The following is a 20535-nucleotide window of genomic DNA, read 5'->3' as shown; positions in this document are numbered from 1 at the left end:
AATAAATAAATATACCCAGAAATAAACCAATATTCCAATAAATAAATCAATATCGCTAAAACCCTCGGGAATATTACCCAAAAACCCTGGAATATCCCCCCAAAAAATTAAAAAAAAACCCCTCTGGAATATTCCTAAAAATCCTCTGGAATATAAACCCTAAAATATCACCACCACCACCCCCCCCCCAAAAAAAAAATTAAATAAATATCCCCAAAAAACATCAGGAATATCCCTTAAAAAATCCCTGGAATGTCCCCAAAAACCCCTGGAATATCCCCAAAAAATTTCCAAAAAAACCCTTCTGGAATATTAAAAAAAAAAACCAACAAAAAAACCCCTGGAATATCCCCCAAAATAACCTGGAATATATAAAAAAAATAAAATTAGTATCCTAAAAAAACCTCTGGAATATTCCCAAAAAAAATCCTCCTGGAATATCCCAAAGATAAAGAAATATCTTTAACTCCTGAGAGACCCCAAAAATACCCACACAGACCCCAAAAAATTCCTCAGAGACCCCACAAAAACCCCTTAGACCCCACATAAAGAGCCCGAAAACCCCAAAAGATACCAAAACCACCTCAAACTCCCCAAAAATCCACACACATACCCAAAAAAAACCTCTTCAGAGAACCCAAAAAAAGCTCGTAGAGACCCCAAAACCCCTTAAGGCATCACAAACAGACCGTAAAAACCCCACTTAGATGCCAAAAATTCCTCAGAGTACCCCCCAAAAAGCCCTCACAGACCCCAAAATTCCCTCAGAGCTCACAAGACCCCCTGGAACCCCTCAAAAATTTCTCTGAGCCCCCCCAGAGCCTCCTCAGAGCTCACCTGGGAGCGCTCAGAGCCCCCCAAAACTGCTCAAAAACCCCTAAGAAGGCAAAAAATAAAGCACCAAAAATCCCCAAATCCCCGGATTTTTCCCCCAGATCCCCAGATTTTTTCCTGGAATTCCCAGTTCCCCCCCACCCCACCCCCCCTCCCAAATTCCCGGATTTTCCCCAAATTCCCAGATTTTCTCCCGCAATTCCCGGATTTTTTTTTTCCCCCAGATTTCCTCCCGCAATTGCCGATTTTCTCTCGACCTGCTCCGGGCTCTCCAGGTTCTGGCAGCGTTCCCGACGATTCCCGCCCGCCGTCCCGCCGTGGTTGCCGTAGCAACCGACCATCTCTCTCTCTCTCTCTCTCTCTCTCTCTCTCTCTCTCTCCCCCGCCTCTCTCCCCTCCCAACTTTTCCCAGGATTCCGGAACCGGGGGGGAGGGGCCAGGCTGGGATTTGGCTTTTTCCTTCTTGTTGTGGGAAAAATGGGGAAATGGGGGAAAATGGGGAGTGGGAAAAAAAAGGGAAAATGGGAAAAGAAAGGGAAAAAAATGGGAAAAAAATGGGGGGAAATGGGGAAAAAAATGGGAAAAATGGGGGAAATGGAAAAAAACGGGGAAAATGGAAAAAACGGGGAGATGGGGAATGGGGAAATGGGGGGAGGGAAATGGAGAAAAAATGGGGGAAAAATGGGGGGAAATGTGTAAAAATGGGGAAAAGGGAAAATGGGAAAAATGGAAAAATGGAAGAATGGAAGAATGGGAAAAATGGAAAAATGGGGGAAAAGGGAGAGAAATGGGATGACATGGGGAAAAAGGGGGGGAAATGGGGGAAAATTTGAAAAAATTGGGGGAAATGGGGAAAATGGTGAAAAATGGGGGAAAAGGAAAAATATAAAAGAGGGGGGAATGGGGAAAATGGGAAAAATGGGAAAAAATGGGAAAAATAGAATTGGGAAAATGGGAAAATGTGACGAAAACGGGAAAATGGGAAAAGGGAACAAATGGGAGGAAAAGGGAAACAAGGGAAGAAAAGGAAGAAATGGGAAAAGTGGGGGAAATGAGGAAAAAGGAAAAAAGGAGGAAAAAAGGGAAAAGGGGGAAATGGGTAAAATGGGGTAAATGGGGAAAAACAGAAAAAATGGGAAAAGAAAGGGAAACAAATGGGAAAAAATGGGGGGAAATGGGAAACATGGGGGGAAACGGGGAAAATGGGGAAGAATTGGGGAAGAATTGGGAAAACTATTGGGAAAAATTGGAAAAAAATTGGGGAAAAGTTGGGGGGAAAATGGAAAAAATTGGGGGGAAATGGAAAAAAATGGAGCAAATTCAGATTTTAATTTGGAAAAATGGGGGAAAATAGACAAAATTTCAGGGAAAATTTCAGAGAAAATTTAGCAGAAAATCCAGATTTTTAACCAGGAAAAAATGTGAAGAAATGGGGGAAAAAATGGGGAAAATCCAGATTTTAACTGGAAAAAATAAATGGGGAAATAATTGGGGGGAAAAATAGGGAAAATACAGATGTGAACAGGTAAAAGATGGGAAAATAAATGGGAAAAAATGGGCAAAATCCAGATTTTAATGGGGGAAAAATGGGAAAAAAAATGGGGGGGAAATGGAGACAATACAGATTTTAATTGGGAAAAATTTGGGGGGGAAATGGGAAAAAATTGGGACAAAATCCATATTTTAAGGGGAAAAAAAGGGGAAAAATCTTTGCTTTAACTGGGAAAAAAATTGGGAAAAATTGGGAAAAATTCCCTTTTTACATGGGATTCCCACTAGGAATTTTGGGATTTAAAGCTGGATGATCCCAGGAATAAAACAAATCCTGGATGTGAAAATTCCATGTAAATTCCAGGCCCTGGAATTACTAATGTTCTGGAAAGCAGTGACCCCCTCAGGTGGGACTTCCCAGAGAAGTGACCTTTCAGGTGTGACTTCCTAGCCGTCAATACCTCGGAGAGAATTCCAGAGGTCTTTGTCTCAGGGCAAGTTACACGACGAGCACCAGGGCTGGAGGCACTTTAAGTGCTCTGCAGTACAAGGGCGACACCAGGCGGTCACCGCCGGCACACAAGGGAGTACTGCCCGCTCCTTGGATTTCCTGTCCTGTGCCAAAAGGATTGGAAAAAATCACTCATCTTCCACTGACAATGGAAAGCGCCTAAGACCCTAAAGTTTAGGAAAGGAAATGTTCAGCTTCTGAAGCAAGTAGTGAATAGGGTGCCTTGGAAACTTGCCCTCGGGGATAATGAAGTTAAACACCCATTTAAAGACATTTTTCTTCAAGAATAAGAACAAGCAGAACCTGTTGATGGCTGCCTGAGACCTGGTACACAAACGCTAAGCCAGATATTTTACACTAATTATTTTTGGGTTCCCACGTCACTTGAGGGCTTTATCCTCCTTCAGAATTTAAGATGGGTTTCTGTGCATTGATCTTCGTTTACATAGACAACAACAGGTAGTATTTACTAACATGCAAACACTTCCTTCTCTAGCCAGCAGCTAGTCTTAGGCTGGGGGCACTTCTGAGCAGCTGGCTGTGATACCTGGGCCACTTAATGTGAAGCATTATTCACATGAGTTTGCCAGCTCTCCTGGCAGCTCCACAGAAGGTTTTCCTTGGCACAATTTCCACACAGCCAATACTGATAAGGGGCAACACTTGTGCTGAAGTCATGGCAGCCAGTGGTTCAAGCTCAACCCGCTTGTCTATACTTGCATGAGAGAGCTGTGCGGTGCAAGATGGACCACACAGCATGGTTTGCAGTAACTAACAGGGTGGATCACAGCCTGAAATAATCTGTTTAGAGGCAGGATTCTCTTCACCAAGATGGAGGTGGACAGTTGTTGCTTGAGAGATGAGCCTAAACCTGACAAAAGTTCAACTGACTGACTCCTAAAATTCCACCAATTCCAACACTCCAACGAAAAAATCTCTTGGTGGCTGAAACAGGAGAGTGGGTACATAACAAAGATTTTGCTCCATTTGAACATCCTCTAGCAGCTAAGATGCATGAATTAACAAATGAGAATCCCAGCCAGCAGAGATATGGAAAATTAGCCCTGAGAACAGAAGCCACAGTATACTTGAGGAGGCCTAATGGTGGCAAACAACTTTCTTAAGAGAGCAGCTAGGAAAGATGCCGAATGACAATTTCCAAAGCTCTGGGAGGTCAAAAAAAAGACATATGTCTGCCTACTGCAAAATAAGAGCAGGGTGAAACGGCAGGAATAGCATCTAACAGGAAGGTAGGGAGGTCCTGGCACAGCTTAGGAGGAGCAGCTGCCTAGATGGTTGCCCAATTCATGAAAGTGTCCAAGGACAGAATGGAGAGATGCCACAGCAAACTAGCAAGGAACTTACTTATTAGAAACTGGAAGTAAAAGGGAGCGGAAAAGAAGTCAAAGCCAGTGCAGAGCAGTACCTTTCTGCTTTGCCCACGTAAGTCGCATCACACTCATCCAGGGTGACTGTGTCCTTTCCCTCTCCACTGCATCTGCCAAGGTGTTCTCTGCATCTTGGAGCCTATCGGCAAAGCGCTTCCACATAAGGTTGGAAGTGGAATGGCTAGCAGTAAAGCTAGCTGCCGTTGAACTGCCACCTTACCACTTGGCCACTCACTTCCAGCCCGTACGCTGAGCAGAGCAGCCTGTTGTTCTGTGGCTTCACTCGCTGCCGTCCGTTGCCAGCTGCGATGTCCCTCTGAAGGAGGAGACACCCCGTCTACTTCTCGCACAGAGCTCTCTGCTCCTGGGTTTTGCTTTTGCCACAACAAGCCCGCGACATGCACTTTTCTTCTGAACCCTCTGTTCCGTTCCGTTCTGCCTTTCTTGTTGCCTGAATTGAGATGGAAAACTTCTCGGTGGTCTCTCGTGTAGAACAACTGCGCCTGTCCATTAAGCTTGCCTGCAGTTTCTTTCTGGAACTTGTCTTCTTGCACCACATTCAAGGGGCAGCCATCTTTCTTCCGCCACCTGCAAAGCACAGCCACATTGCCGCGCTCGTGGCACACCTCTTTTCAGCTTGGTGAACCAGGCGCTGATTACAGCCTCACCGAAGACTAGCACCCCGGAGAGATGTCTCGCACGGAAAAATGTTCCAGCATAGAAACTTGTCCTGCAAGGTTCCCTCCTGCTTTCCCACAGTCTGTTGCTCTGCTGAATGTCTTGGCCACGGAACGACTCACCCAGCAAGTACTCTTTGCCAGCCCCTTTTCACTGAGCGACAGTTGCGTGGACCCTTTGGACACTGCCAAGTAAAAAGCAGAGCAGTGGAGCTAAAAGCGAGGAGAAAGCATGCACGATGCACAGGATTTCTTGATAGTGCCCTCCGTGCTGAAAGGCAGCAAAGCTGAATGCTGTGCGGGGGCTTCACTTCTTGCTGCATCACAGGAAGCCAAGAATGAAGTGGCAGAACACAGCATTCATTTTAGCAGCCTCCGGGACTGCAAAATTGCAGATGTGGAAGCACTCAGCCTAGAATGCTCTTGTGAGCTAGGCAAAGTAAGGTGCAGCCTTTGACCAGCTGTGCCCACGGCGATAAGTGGCTCCTTCCACCTTCACTGTGGCAGAGCTTTTGCGGAAGAGCAACAACATTGAGGTAATGTCCTGTAGCTGATTTTTAATTTTTTTTGCTCTTTTAATTGGGATGTTGTATGGGTTATGTTATTTATATGGCTAGTTATTATATCATAGGGATTTTATTGATTTGGTTTGATTAGTAGTGTATGTTTTATTAGTTTTATTATTATATCATTGGGCTTTTATTTATTAGTAGTATATGTTTTGTAGTTATAGGTAAAAGGGGAGTTATTGTTTATGTTTATATTTGTCTTTTGGTTTTTTGTTTATGGGTGGTATTTGTGTATTGATGGTTTGAGACATAATGGGTCGATTGAGTTAGGAGTAATTTCTTTTTTGTAGTTAATTTATTTGTTCTATTTAATTTTTGTAGTTTGATGGGTTTGATTGTTGTTTTCGTTTTTCTATTAGTTTTATTTTTTGGGAACATGGATATTTATAGAATGGATTTTTTTAGGTAGTTTTTTTTCCCTGTAATGATTCTTTTTTAAAAATATTTTAGTACTTTTAGATAGCTATAATGTTGCCAATTAGTTTGGGTTTTTAAAGTTACTTTCTAGAGTATTGGTTACTATTTATGAGTTAGTGTAGAGGTAGAGTTTTAGTTATTTTTTTTAGGAATATTTAGGCTCAGTTGCATCATTCAGAGTTAAATAAGATGGTTTGATTTATGTTTAGTAGTTGTTCTTGTGATTTTTTTGTCAGGGTTTCTATACAGTTTTTTATTTCTGTTTCATTTTTAGAATGTGATGAGAATTCTTAGTGAAAAGAGTGTAGTGGGGGGTTTTTTTAATTGCTGGTAGTGGGTTGTATGGTGTGGGTTTTTTACTTTGCGGAGTATTTTTTGCTTTAATTTAGTGAGATTTAGGTTTTTATTCTTGGGGTAATTTGTAATTATTTTCATGACTTTGGGGATTTAGATTTTTGGTATGAGTGCCCTGTATGATGAGAGTAATTGATTTATTTCATGTGATATTGGTGGCATGGTGGGTAGAGGGCATTTTTGTTTTCAGTATTAATTTTAATATTGGTAGATGGCATAGTAGGAGGAGTTGTGTTTTAGTGTTTGTTGTTTTTGAGGTGGTTTGGATTTTTTAATAACAAGTTTTTTTGTTCGCTGGTGGTGCTGGTGGTTTTTTATGATATTGACAGGAATATGATGCTGTTTTCTATAGTATATCCTTAGGAAGTGGATTTTTTTCACTAGGTTTTTTTGATTGTTTTTCATGGTAAAAATGGTTTTTAGGAGTATATGGATAACTTTAAATATATTTTTGTTGAAGTTTTTTGTGTACGGTAGATGATGTGGAAGTTTTTTTTGTTTGTTTTAACCTGTGGTAGAGAGTAGGATTGTGTTTTTACTTTTGGGGTAGTTGTTTTTAGGTGTATTGTATGTTTGTTAGGTGAAGGTAAATTGAGGTTTGTGTTGGGCTGTTGGAGGAACAGAGAAAAATACTTCGGCAATGTTAATATGAGAGTGTAATTTAGTTGTTTTGGATTTTAGTTTGTATTGGAGTTTTAATACATTTGGTACTGTAGTGTTTAATGGTGGAGTAATTTAAGGAATGATAGCTGCTAGTAGTTTATTTTCTATATATTTGTGTATAGGTTGAATGGGGTTGTTGAAGGGTGTGTGGGTTTTGTTGCTTAGTTTTGGGGTTTTAGTTACGGAGTATTTTGTGGATGGGAAAAGTATCTTGAGTTGGGTGCCGTTGGTAGTGTATTGTTGAGGGGGTAATTGGTATTTGTTGGGGTTTTTAAAAGTAGTTTTATTACAGTTTTTTGATAGTTGAGCTAAGGTGTTTAGTTGGTTATTCTTTGTTTAGTAGTAAATGCATTAAATGCTTATTTGAGTTTTGTGGGCTTTTGGAACACTTGTTTTGGAGGAGGTTTGTGTTTAGAATACTTGAGTTTTTTGTTTCGTTATAATGGGATTTAAACATTTCTCTAGTTACTTTGTTAGGTTTTATTACAGTTAAATATCGTGCTTCCTTTACTATGATATTAACAGATATAGGATTGTTTTTTATATGTCGTGATGGCTTTAGTGTTCACTGCGTATGAGTGTTGACTAAGGTTTGAGATTTTGGCAGTTTGGATTTGCTAGGTTAATGAATTTATATAGATGAAAAAATATAATTGTTTGGTATTTATTTGTATAGAGGCAGAATTTTTTTTAGTTTTCAAGGATTTTTTTCCTGCCTTTATTAGACATTTTTAAAGGGAAATTAGACATGGATTTATTATAATATTTGAGAGCTTGGTTATGGGTAATTGGAGTGGGCATATTTTGATGGAATTACTTTAACTATTGGTGTTTTTAATTAATGAATCAGTATGGTTAAGGTAGCGGTGTTTGTGGTGCAACTCTAAGCATTGATTACTGTTTGTGCGTTTCAGGCAGAGCACTCATATGAGGCAGAGACTCCCCCTCGCCAACCAGTCCACAGAAACGGTTTGAAGCTGTTGTGAGGAAACCGGAAGTATTATAGAACACTGTGATAAAGTCTTGACCCTTTTCTCTTTGAGAATGCCATCCAGATAACCTTCAGGAAGAGATGGGAATCTGTGGAGAGTTGGGGAGCAAGGGAGGAAGACCACGAGTCCTCTCAATTTTCAGCAATACCACATCACCATGTCTTCTCAGAAACCCACAGCACAGGAAGCCAAACTCAAGAGCCCACTTGGCAGACATCATTTTGGAGGGCACGTCTGGCCCTCCAATGGCAGCGAGTTTTGGAGGAGGGGGTAGCTTTGATCTGGGAGAAATGCTCGACCATCTGGAATTTTTGTAGGCAAAAGCCCAGAACAGGCGGCAGGCAAGTTAGGCAAGTTGGCTCCGAAAAGTGACACTTATGCACATGAAGCTAAATTCAAGAGCCCATTTTCCAGATGTCATATCGGAGGGAACGTTTGGCCCTCTGATGGCAGCCAGGTTTGGAGGAGGGCGCACCATTGGCTGGGAGAAATCCTCAACCATCTGGAAGTTTTGTAGGCAAAAGCCCAGGATGGGCTGCTGGCAAGTTAGGCAAGTTGGCTCGGAATGGCGGCACTTTTGCCCAGGAAGCCAAGCTCAAGAGCCCATATTCCAGCTGTCGTTTCATGTTAGGCCCTCCGATGGCACCCAGGTTTGGAAGAGGAGGCAGGCTTGGTATGGGAGAAATCCTCAACCATCTGGAATTTTTCTATGCAAAAGCCCAGGATGGGCAGCAATCAAGTTAGGCAAGTGGCCTCCAAAATGAGGCAATTTTGCACAGGAAGTGAAACTCAAGAGCCCACTTAAAAAATGTCATTTCCGAGGGCACTTCTGGCCCTCCGATGGCAGCCAGGTTTGGAGGAGGGCCCAGCTTTGGTCTGGGAGAAATTGTCGACCATCTGGAATTTTTGTAGGCAAAAGCCCAGGACGGGCCACAGGCGAGTTAGGCTAGTTGGCTTCCAAAGGAGGCACTTTTGCCCAGGAAGCCGAATTCAAGAATCCATTTCGCAGATGTAATTTTGGAGCGCACGTTTGGCCCTCCGATGCTGGAGATCTTTGAAGGAGGGGGCGGATTTTGTCCGGGAGAAATCCTCAACCATCTGGAATTTTTGTAGGCAAAAGACCAGGATGTGCCGCACCCAAGTTAGGCAAGTTGCCTCCAAAATGTGACACGTTTGCACAGGAAGCCAAACTCAGGAGCCCCCTTTCCAGATGTCATTTCTCCGGAGAAATTTGAGCGTCCAGTGGCAGCCAGCTTTGGAGGAGGGGGCAGCTTTGGTCTGGGAGAAATCCTCAACAATCTGGAAGTTTGTAGGCAAAAGCCCAGGACAGGCCGCAGGCAAGTTAGTCAAGTTGTCTCCAAAAGGAGGCACTTTTGCACAGGAAGCCGAATTCAAGGGACCACTTTGCAGATCTCATTTTGGAGGGCACTTTTGGCCCTCGTATAGCAGTCAGTTTTGACGGAAGGGGTGGATTTTGTCTGGGAGAAATCCTTTACCATCTGGAATTTTTGTAGGCAAAAGCCCAGGAGGGGCCACAGGCAAGTTAGGCTAGTTGGGTCCCAAAGGAGGCACTTTTGCACAGGAAGCCGAATTCAAGGGCCCACTTTCCAGATGTCATATTAGAGGGTACTTTTGGCCCTCCGCTAGCAGTGAGTTTTGAAGGAGGGGGCAGATTTTGTCTGGGAGAAATACTCGACAATCTGGAATTTTTCCTAGGTAAAAGACCAGGATGTGCCTCAGGCAAGTTAGGCATGTTTGCTCTGAAAACTGTCACTTTTGCACAGGAAGCCCAATTCAAGGACCGAATTTCCAGATATCATTTCAGAGGGCAAGTCTGGGCCTTTTATGGCAGCCAGGTTTGGAGGAGGGGGCAGCTTTGGTCTGGGAGAAATTCTTGACCATCTAGAATTTTTCTAGGGAAAAGCCCAAGATAGTCTACAGGCAAATTAGCCAAGTTGGCTCATATTGGTGGCACTTTTGCACTGGAAGCCAAAGTCAAGAGCCCATATTCCAGAGGTCATTTCGTGTTAGGCCCTCCGATGGCAGCCAGGTTTGGAAGCGGAGGAAGGTTTGGTATGGGAGAAATCCTCAACCATCTGGAATTTTTCTATGCAAAAGCCCTGGATGGGCTACAGTCAAGTTAGGCAAGTTGATTCCAAAATGTGGCACTTTTGCCCAGGAAGCCGAATTCAAGGGCGCCCTTTCCAGATGTCATTTTGGAGGGGACATTTGACCATCCAATGGCAGCCAGGTTTGGATGAGGGGCCTCCTTTAGTCTGGGAGAAATCCTCGGCCTGCTGGAATTTTGTAGGCAAACGTCCAGGACGGGCTGCAGACAAGTTAAGCAACTGGGCTCCCAAAAGATGGCACTTTCGCACAGGAAGCCAAACTGATGAGCCCACTTTCCTGATGCCATTTCAGGGGGCAAGAAAGACCCATATGCACATATTATTTCAGAGGGCATGTCTGGCCCTCTGATGGCATCCAGGTTTGGATGCGGGGGCAAATTTGGTCTGGGAGAAATCCTCGACCATCTGGAATTTTTGTAGGCAAAACCCCAGGAAAGGATGCAGGGAAGTTAGGCAAGTTGGCTTCAAATTGTGGCACTTTTGCACAGGAAGCCGAATTCAAGGGCCCACTTTCTAGATGTCATTTTAGAGGGTACTTTTGGCCATCCGATAGCAGTGAGTTTTGAAGGAGGGGGCGGATTTCGTCTGGGATAAATCCTTGACCACCTGGAATTTTTGTAGGCAAAAGCCCAGGACGGGCCTCAGGAAATTTAGGCAATTTGGCTCTGAAAGGAAGCTCTTTTGCACAGGAAGACGACTTCAAGAGTCCCCTTTCCAGATGTCATTTTGGAGGGCACTTTTGGCCGCATGATGGCAGCCAGGTTTGGAGGAGGGGGCAGCTTTGTTCTGGGAGAAATCCTAAACCATATGGAATTTTTCCTAGGCAAATGCCCAGGATGTGCTGCAGGAAAGTTAGTCAAGTTGGCTCCAAAGACTTCCATATTTGCAAAGGAAGATAAATTCAAGGGCCCGCATTCCAGATGTCATTTTGGAGGGCACTTTGGCCTCCGATGGCAACCAGGTTTGGAGGAGGGGGCAGCTTTTTTCTGGGAGAAATCCTCAACTATCGGGAAGTCTTGTAGGCAAAAGCCCAGGATGGGCCGCAGGCAAGTTAGCCAAGTTGGCCCCGAAATGTGGCACTTTTGCACAGGAAGCCAAATTCAAGGTCCTACTTTCCAGATGTCATTTTGGAGGGTACTTTTGGCCCTCCGATAGCAGTGAGTTTTGAAGGAGGGGGCAGATTTGGTCTGGGAGAAATCCTTGACCACCTGGAATTTTTGTAGGCAAAAGCCCAGGACAGGCCGCAGGCAAGTTAGGCAAGTGTGCTCCGAAAGGAAGCTCTTTGGCAGAGGAAGACGACTTCAAGAGTCCACTTTCCAGCTGTCATTTTGGAGGGCACTTTTGGCCTTCTAATTGCAGCCAGGCATGGAGGAGTTGGCAGCTTTGGTCTGGGAGAAATCCTTTACCATCTGGAATTTCTGTAGGCAAAAGCCCAGGACGGGCCGCAGGCAAATTCGGGAGGTTGGCTCCAAAGGCTTGCATATTTACACAGGATGATAAATTCCAGAGCCCCCTTTCCAGATGTCATTTTGGAGGGCAGTTTGGCCCTCCAATGGCATTCAGGTTTGGAGGAGGGGGCAGCTTTTTTCTGGGAGAAATATTCAACCATCTGGAATATTTGTAGGCAAAAGCCCAGAAAGGCAGTAGGCAAGTTAGTCAAGATGGCTCCGAAAGGAGGCCCTTTTGCACAGGAAGATAAATTCAAGGGCCCACTCTCCAAATGTCATTTTAGAGGGTACTTTTGGCCCTCTGATAGCAGTGAGTTATGAAGGAGGGGGTGGATTTCATCTGGGAGAAATCCTTTACCATCTGGAAGTTTTGTAGGTAAAAGCCCAGGACGGGCTGCAGGCACGTTAGGCAAGTGGCCTCCAAAAGGAGGCACTTTTGCACAGGAAGTCAAACTCAAGATCCCAGTTTGCAGATGTCATTTTAGAGGGTACTTTTGGCCCTCCGATAGCAGTGAATTTTGAAGGAGGGGGCGGATTTCGTCAGGGAGAAATCCTTGACCATCTGGAATTTTTGTAGGCAAAAGCCCAGAATTGGCCTCAGGAAGGTTAGGCAAGTGTGCTCCGAAAGGAAGCTCTTTTGCACTGGAAGACAACTTCAAGAGTCCACTTTCCAGATGTCATTTTGGCGGGCACTTTTGGCCACCTCATGGCAGCTAGGTTTGGAAGACTGGGCAGCTTTGTTCTGGGAGAAATCCTCAACCATCTGGAAGTTTTGTAGGCAAACGCCCAGGATGGGCCGCAGGCATGTTAGGCAATTTAGTTCTGAAAGGAAGCTCTTTTGCACAGGAAGACGCCTTCAAGTGCCCACTTTCCAGATGTCAATTTGGAGGGCACGTCTGGCTATCCGATAGCAGTGAGTTTTGAAGGATTGTGCGGATTTCGTCTGGGAGAAATCCTTTACCATCTGGAATTTTTGTAGGCAAAAGCCCAGGATGGACGGCTGGCAAATTAGGCAAGTTGGTTCCGAAACGTGGCAGTTTTGCACAGGAAGTCAAACTCAAGATCCCAGTTTGCAGATGTCATTTTTGGAGGGCACATCTGGCCCTCCGATGGCAGCCAGGTTTGGAGGAGGGGGCAGCTTTGGTCTGGGGGAAATCCTCCATCATCTGAAATATTTGTAGGCTAAAGCGCAGGACGGGCCACAGGCAAAATAGGCAGGTTGGCTCCAAAGGCTTGCATATTTACACAGGAAGGTAAATTCAAGAGCCCCCTTTACAGATGTCATTTTGGAGGGCAGTTTGGCTCTCTGATGGCAGGCAGGTTTGGAAGAGGGGGCAGCTTTTTTCTGGGAGAAATCCTCAACTATCTGGAAGTCTTGATGGCAAAAGCCAAGGATGGGCCGCAGGCAAGTTAGCCAAGTTGGCTCCGAAACGTGGCACTTTTGCACAGGAAGCCAAACTCAAGATACCAGTTTGCAGATGTCATTTTTGGAGGGCACGTCTGGCCCTCCGATGGCAGCCAGGTTTGGAGGAGGGGGCAGCTTTGGTCTGGGATAAATCCCTGACCACCTGGAATTTTTGTAGGCAAAAGCCCAGGAAGGGCCGCAGGCAAATTCGGCAGGTTGGCTCCAAAGGCTTGCATATTTACACAGGAATGTAAATTCCAGAGCCCCCTTTACAGATGTCATTTTGGAGGGCAGTTTGGCTCTCTGATGGCAGGCAGGTTTGGAAGAGGGGGCAGCTTTTTTCTGGGAGAAATCCTCAACTATCTGGAAGTCTTGTTGGCAAAAGCCAAGGATGGGCTGCTGGCAAGTTAGCCAAGTTGGCTCCGAAATGTGGCACTTTTGCACAGGAAGATAAATTCAAGGGCCCACTTTCCAGATGTCATTTTGGAGGGCACTTTTGGCCCGCCGATACCAGTGAGTTTTGAAGGAGGGGGCGGATTTCGTCTGGGATAAATCCTTGACCATCTGGAAGTTTTGTAGGCAAAAGCCCAGGATGGGCGGCAGGCAAGTTAGGCATGTGCGCTCCGAATGATGGCACATGTGCACAGGAAGTCAAATTCAAGGGCCCACTTTACAGATGTCATTTTGGAGGGTACTTTTGGTGCTCCGATTACAGCCATGTTTGGAGGAGGGGGCGGATTTGGTCTGGGAGAAATTCTTTGCCATCTGGAATTTTTGTAGGCAAAAGGCCAGGATGGGCCACAGGCAAGTTAGGCAACTTAGCTCCAAAAGGAAGCTCTTCTGCACAGGAAGACGACTTCAAGGGCCCACTTTCCAGATATCAATTTGGAGGGCACGTCTGGCTATCCGATAGCAGTGAGTTTTGAAGGATTGTGCGGATTTCGTCTGGGAGAAATCCTTTACCATCTGGAATTTTTGTAGGCAAAAGCCCAGGATGGACTGCTGGCAAATTAGGCAAGTTGGTTCCGAAATGTGGCAGTTTTGCACAGGAAGTCAAACTCAATATCCCAGTTTGCAGATGTCATTTTTGGAGGGCACGTCTGGCCCTCCGAAGGCAGCCAGGTTTGGAGGAGGGGGCAGCTTTGGTCTGGGAGAAATACTTCAACATCTGGAATTTTTGTAGCCAAAAGTGCAGGATGGTCGCAGGCAAATTAGGCAGGTTGGCTCCAAAGGCTTGCATATTTACACAGGAAGGTAAATTCCAGAGCCCCCTTTACAGATGTCATTTTGGAGGGCAGTTTGGCCCTCTGATGGCAGGCAGGTTTGGAAGAGGGGGCAGCTTTTTTCTGGGAGAAATCCTCAACTATCTGGAAGTCTTGATGGCAAAAGCCAAGGATGGGCCGCAGGCAAGTTAGCCAAGTTGGCTCCGAAACGTGGCACTTTTGCACAGGAAGCCAAATTCAAGGGCCCACTTTCCAGATGTCATTTTGGAGGGCACTTTTGGCCCGCCGATACCAGTGAGTTTTGAAGGAGGGGGCGGATTTCGTCTGGGATAAATCCTTGACCATCTGGAAGTTTTGTAGGCAAAAGCCCAGAAATGGCGGCAGGCAAGTTAGGCATGAGCGCTCCGAATGATGGCACATGTGCACAGGAAGTCAAATTCAAGGGCCCACTTTACAGATGTCATTTTTGGAGGGTACTTTTGGCGCTCCGATTACAGCCATGTTTGGAGGAGGGGGCGGATTTGGTCTGGGAGAAATTCTTTGCCATCTGGAATTTTTGTAGGCAAAAGCCCAGGATGGGCTGCAGGCAAGTTAGCGAAATTGGCTCCGAAATGTGGCACTTTTGCACAGGAAGCCAAATTCAAGGGCCCACTTTTCAGATGTCATTTTAGAAGGTACTTTTGGCCCTCTGATAGCAGTGAGTTTTGAAGGAGGGGGTGGATTTCGTCTGGGATAAATCCGTGACCACCTGGAATTAGTGTAGGCAAAAGCCCAGGAAGGGCCGCAGGCAAATTCGGCAGGTTGGCTCCAAAGGCTTGCATATTTACACAGGAATGTAAATTCCAGAGCCCCCTTTACAGATGTCATTTTGGAGGGCAGTTTGGCTCTCTGATGGCAGGCAGGTTTGGAAGAGGGGGCAGCTTTTTTCTGGGAGAAATCCTCAACTATCTGGAAGTCTTGATGGCAAAAGCCAAGGATGGGCTGCTGGCAAGTTAGCCAAGTTGGCTCCGAAACGTGGCACTTTTGCACAGGAAGTCAAACTCAAGATCCCAGTTTGCAGATGTCATTTTTGGAGGGCACGTCTGGCCCTCCGATGGCAGCCAGGTTTGGAGGAGGGGGCAGCTTTGGTCTGGGATAAATCCCTGACCACCTGGAATTTTTGTAGGCAAAAGCCCAGGAAGGGCCGCAGGCAAATTCGGCAGGTTGGCTCCAAAGGCTTGCATATTTACACAGGAATGTAAATTCCAGAGCCCCCTTTACAGATGTCATTTTGGAGGGCAGTTTGGCTCTCTGATGGCAGGCAGGTTTGGAAGAGGGGGCAGCTTTTTTCTGGGAGAAATCCTCAACTATCTGGAAGTCTTGTTGGCAAAAGCCAAGGATGGGCTGCTGGCAAGTTAGCCAAGTTGGCTCCGAAATGTGGCACTTTTGCACAGGAAGATAAATTCAAGGGCCCACTTTCCAGATGTCATTTTGGAGGGCACTTTTGGCCCGCCGATACCAGTGAGTTTTGAAGGAGGGGGCGGATTTCGTCTGGGATAAATCCTTGACCATCTGGAAGTTTTGTAGGCAAAAGCCCAGGATGGGCGGCAGGCAAGTTAGGCATGTGCGCTCCGAATGATGGCACATGTGCACAGGAAGTCAAATTCAAGGGCCCACTTTACAGATGTCATTTTGGAGGGTACTTTTGGTGCTCCGATTACAGCCATGTTTGGAGGAGGGGGCGGATTTGGTCTGGGAGAAATTCTTTGCCATCTGGAATTTTTGTAGGCAAAAGGCCAGGATGGGCCACAGGCAAGTTAGGCAACTTAGCTCCAAAAGGAAGCTCTTCTGCACAGGAAGACGACTTCAAGGGCCCACTTTCCAGATATCAATTTGGAGGGCACGTCTGGCTATCCGATAGCAGTGAGTTTTGAAGGATTGTGCGGATTTCGTCTGGGAGAAATCCTTTACCATCTGGAATTTTTGTAGGCAAAAGCCCAGGATGGACTGCTGGCAAATTAGGCAAGTTGGTTCCGAAATGTGGCAGTTTTGCACAGGAAGTCAAACTCAATATCCCAGTTTGCACATGTCATTTTTGGAGGGCACGTCTGGCCCTCCGAAGGCAGCCAGGTCTGGAGGAGGGGGCAGCTTTGGTCTGGGAGAAATACTTCAACATCTGGAATTTTTGTAGCCAAAAGTGCAGGATGGTCGCAGGCAAATTAGGCAGGTTGGCTCCAAAGGCTTGCATATTTACACAGGAAGGTAAATTCCAGAGCCCCCTTTACAGATGTCATTTTGGAGGGCAGTTTGGCCCTCTGATGGCAGGCAGGTTTGGAAGAGGGGGCAGCTTTTTTCTGGGAGAAATCCTCAACTATCTGGAAGTCTTGATGGCAAAAGCCAAGGATGGGCCGCAGGCAAGTTAGCCAAGTTGGCTCCGAAACGTGGCACTTTTGCACAGGAAGCCAAATTCAAGGGCCCACTTTCCAGATGTCATTTTGGAGGGCACTTTTGGCCCGCCGATACCAGTGAGTTTTGAAGGAGGGGGCGGATTTCGTCTGGGATAAATCCTTGACCATCTGGAAGTTTTGTAGGCAAAAGCCCAGAAATGGCGGCAGGCAAGTTAGGCATGAGCGCTCCGAATGATGGCACATGTGCACAGGAAGTCAAATTCAAGGGCCCACTTTACAGATGTCATTTTTGGAGGGTACTTTTGGCGCTCCGATTACAGCCATGTTTGGAGGAGGGGGCGGATTTGGTCTGGGAGAAATTCTTTGCCATCTGGAATTTTTGTAGGCAAAAGCCCAGGATGGGCTGCAGGCAAGTTAGCGAAATTGGCTCCGAAATGTGGCACTTTTGCACAGGAAGCCAAATTCAAGGGCCCACTTTTCAGATGTCATTTTAGAAGGTACTTTTGGCCCTCTGATAGCAGTGAGTTTTGAAGGAGGGGGTGGATTTCGTCTGGGATAAATCCGTGACCACCTGGAATTAGTGTAGGCAAAAGCCCAGGAAGGGCCGCAGGCAAATTCGGCAGGTTGGCTCCAAAGGCTTGCATATTTACACAGGAATGTAAATTCCAGAGCCCCCTTTACAGATGTCATTTTGGAGGGCAGTTTGGCTCTCTGATGGCAGGCAGGTTTGGAAGAGGGGGCAGCTTTTTTCTGGGAGAAATCCTCAACTATCTGGAAGTCTTGATGGCAAAAGCCAAGGATGGGCTGCTGGCAAGTTAGCCAAGTTGGCTCCGAAACGTGGCACTTTTGCACAGGAAGTCAAACTCAAGATCCCAGTTTGCAGATGTCATTTTTGGAGGGCACGTCTGGCCCTCCGATGGCAGCCAGGTTTGGAGGAGGGGGCAGCTTTGGTCTGGGATAAATCCCTGACCACCTGGAATTTTTGTAGGCAAAAGCCCAGGAAGGGCCGCAGGCAAATTCGGCAGGTTGGCTCCAAAGGCTTGCATATTTACACAGGAATGTAAATTCCAGAGCCCCCTTTACAGATGTCATTTTGGAGGGCAGTTTGGCTCTCTGATGGCAGGCAGGTTTGGAAGAGGGGGCAGCTTTTTTCTGGGAGAAATCCTCAACTATCTGGAAGTCTTGTTGGCAAAAGCCAAGGATGGGCTGCTGGCAAGTTAGCCAAGTTGGCTCCGAAATGTGGCACTTTTGCACAGGAAGATAAATTCAAGGGCCCACTTTCCAGATGTCATTTTGGAGGGCACTTTTGGCCCGCCGATACCAGTGAGTTTTGAAGGAGGGGGCGGATTTCGTCTGGGATAAATCCTTGACCATCTGGAAGTTTTCTAGGCAAAAGCCCAGACAGGGCGGCAGGCAAGTTAGGCATGTGCGCTCCGAATGATGGCACATGTGCACAGGAAGTCAAATTCAAGGGCCCACTTTACAGATGTCATTTTGGAGGGTACTTTTGGTGCTCCGATTACAGCCATGTTTGGAGGAGGGGGCGGATTTGGTCTGGGAGAAATTCTTTGCCATCTGGAATTTTTGTAGGCAAAAGGCCAGGATGGGCCACAGGCAAGTTAGGCAACTTAGCTCCAAAAGGAAGCTCTTCTGCACAGGAAGACGACTTCAAGGGCCCACTTTCCAGATATCAATTTGGAAGGCACGTCTGGCTATCCGATAGCAGTGAGTTTTGAAGGATTGTGCGGATTTCGTCTGGGAGAAATCCTTTACCATCTGGAATTTTTGTAGGCAAAAGCCCAGGATGGACTGCTGGCAAATTAGGCAAGTTGGTTCCAAAATGTGGCAGTTTTGCACAGGAAGTCAAACTCAAGATCCCAGTTTGCAGATGTCATTTTTGGAGGGCACGTCTGGCCCTCCGAAGGCAGCCAGGTTTGGAGGAGGGGGCAGCTTTGGTCTGGGAGAAATACTTCAACATCTGGAATTTTTGTAGCCAAAAGTGCAGGATGGTCGCAGGCAAATTAGGCAGGTTGGCTCCAAAGGCTTGCATATTTACACAGGAAGGTAAATTCCAGAGCCCCCTTTACAGATGTCATTTTGGAGGGCAGTTTGGCCCTCTGATGGCAGGCAGGTTTGGAAGAGGGGGCAGCTTTTTTCTGGGAGAAATCCTCAACTATCTGGAAGTCTTGATGGCAAAAGCCAAGGATGGGCCGCAGGCAAGTTAGCCAAGTTGGCTCCGAAACGTGGCACTTTTGCACAGGAAGCCAAATTCAAGGGCCCACTTTCCAGATGTCATTTTAGAGGGTACTTTTGGCCCTCCGATACCAGTGAGTTTTGAAGGAGGGGGCAGATTTCGTCTGGGATAAATCCTTGACCACCTGGAATTTTTGTAGGCAAAAGCCCAGAAAGGGCAGCAAGCAAGTTAGGCAAGTGGGCTCCGAATGATGGCACATTTGCACAGGAAGGTAAATTCAAGGGCCCACCTTCCAGATGTCATTTTGGAGGGCACTTTTGGCCCTCCGATTACAGCCATGTTTGGAGGAGGGGGCGGATTTCGTCTGGGAGAAATCCTTTGCCATCTGGAATTTTTGTAGGCAAAAGCCCAGGATGGACTGCTGGCAAATTAGGCAAGTTGGTTCCGAAATGTGGCAGTTTTGCACAGGAAGTCAAGCTCAAGATCCCAGTTTGCAGATGTCATTTTTGGAGGGCACGTCTGGCCCTCCGATGGCAGCCAGGTTTGAAGGAGGGGGCAGCTTTGGTCTGGGAGGAATCCTCCATCATCTGAAATTTTTGTAGGCAAAACGCAGGACGGGCCGCAGGCAAATTAGGCAGGTTGGCTCCAAAGGCTTGCATATTTACACAGGAAGGTAAATTCCAGAGCCCCCTTTCCAGATGTCATTTTGGAGGGCACTTTTGGCCCTCCGATTGCAGTGATTTTTGAAGGAGGGGTCGGATTTCGTCAGGGATAAATACTCAACCATCTGGAAGTTTTGTAGGCAAAAGCCCAGGATGGGCTGCTGGCAAGTTAGGCAAGTTGGCTTCGAAATGAAGCCCTTTTGCACAGGAAGACAACTTCAAGAGTCCACTTTGCTGATGTCATTTTGAAGGGCACGTCTGTCCATCCGATAGCAGTGAGTTGTGAAGGAGGGGGCGGATTTCTTCTGGGATATAACCTTGACCACCTGAATGTTTCCGAGGCAAAATCCCAGGAGGTGTCGCAGGCAAGTTAATCAAGTTGAGTACGAATGTAGGCGATTTTGGACAGGAAACCATAATAAAGATCCGACTTTGCAGATGTCATTTTGGAGGGCACGTCTGGCCCTTCGATGGCAGCCAGGTTTGGAGGAGGGGGCAGCTTTGGTCTGGGAGGAATCCTCAACCATTTGGAAGTTTTGTAGGCAAAAGCCCACGATGGGCTGCAGGCACTTTAGTCAAGTTGGCTCCGAATTGAGGCACTTTGCACAGGAAGACGAATGCATGGGCCCACTTTCCAAATGTCATTTTAGAGGGTAATTTTGGCCCGCTGATAGCCGTGAGTTTTTAAGGAGGGGTCGGATTTCATCTGGGAGAAATCCTTGACCACCTGGAATTTTTGTAGGCAAAAGCCCAGGATGGGCCGCAGGCAAGTTAGTCAAGTTGGCTCCGAAATGTGGCACTTCTGCACAGGAAGCCGAATTCAAGGGCCCACTTTCCAGTTTTCATTTTAGAGAGCACGTCTAGGCCTCCGATGGTAGCCATGTTTGGAGGAGGGGGCAGCTTTGGTCTGGGGGGTGTCCTCAACCATCTTGAAGTTTCGTCGGAAAAAGCCCAGGATGGGCCGCAGGCCAGTTAGCCAAGTTGGCTCCGAATTGAGGCACTTTTGCACAGGAAGCTAAGTTCAAGAGTCCCCTTTCCAGATGTCATTTCGGAGGGCACGTCTGGCCCTCCGATGCCAGCCAGGTTTGGAGGAGGAGGCTGCTTTGGTCTGGGAGAAATCCTCAACCATCTGGAAGTTCTGTAGGCAAAAGCCCAGGATGGGCTGCAGGCAAGATAGTCAAGTTCGCTCCG

This window comes from Cinclus cinclus, chromosome 2 (genome assembly GCF_963662255.1).
Source record: "Cinclus cinclus chromosome 2, bCinCin1.1, whole genome shotgun sequence".
Taxonomy (NCBI): Eukaryota; Metazoa; Chordata; class Aves; order Passeriformes; family Cinclidae; genus Cinclus; species Cinclus cinclus.
This window is presented reverse-complemented; position numbering follows the sequence as displayed.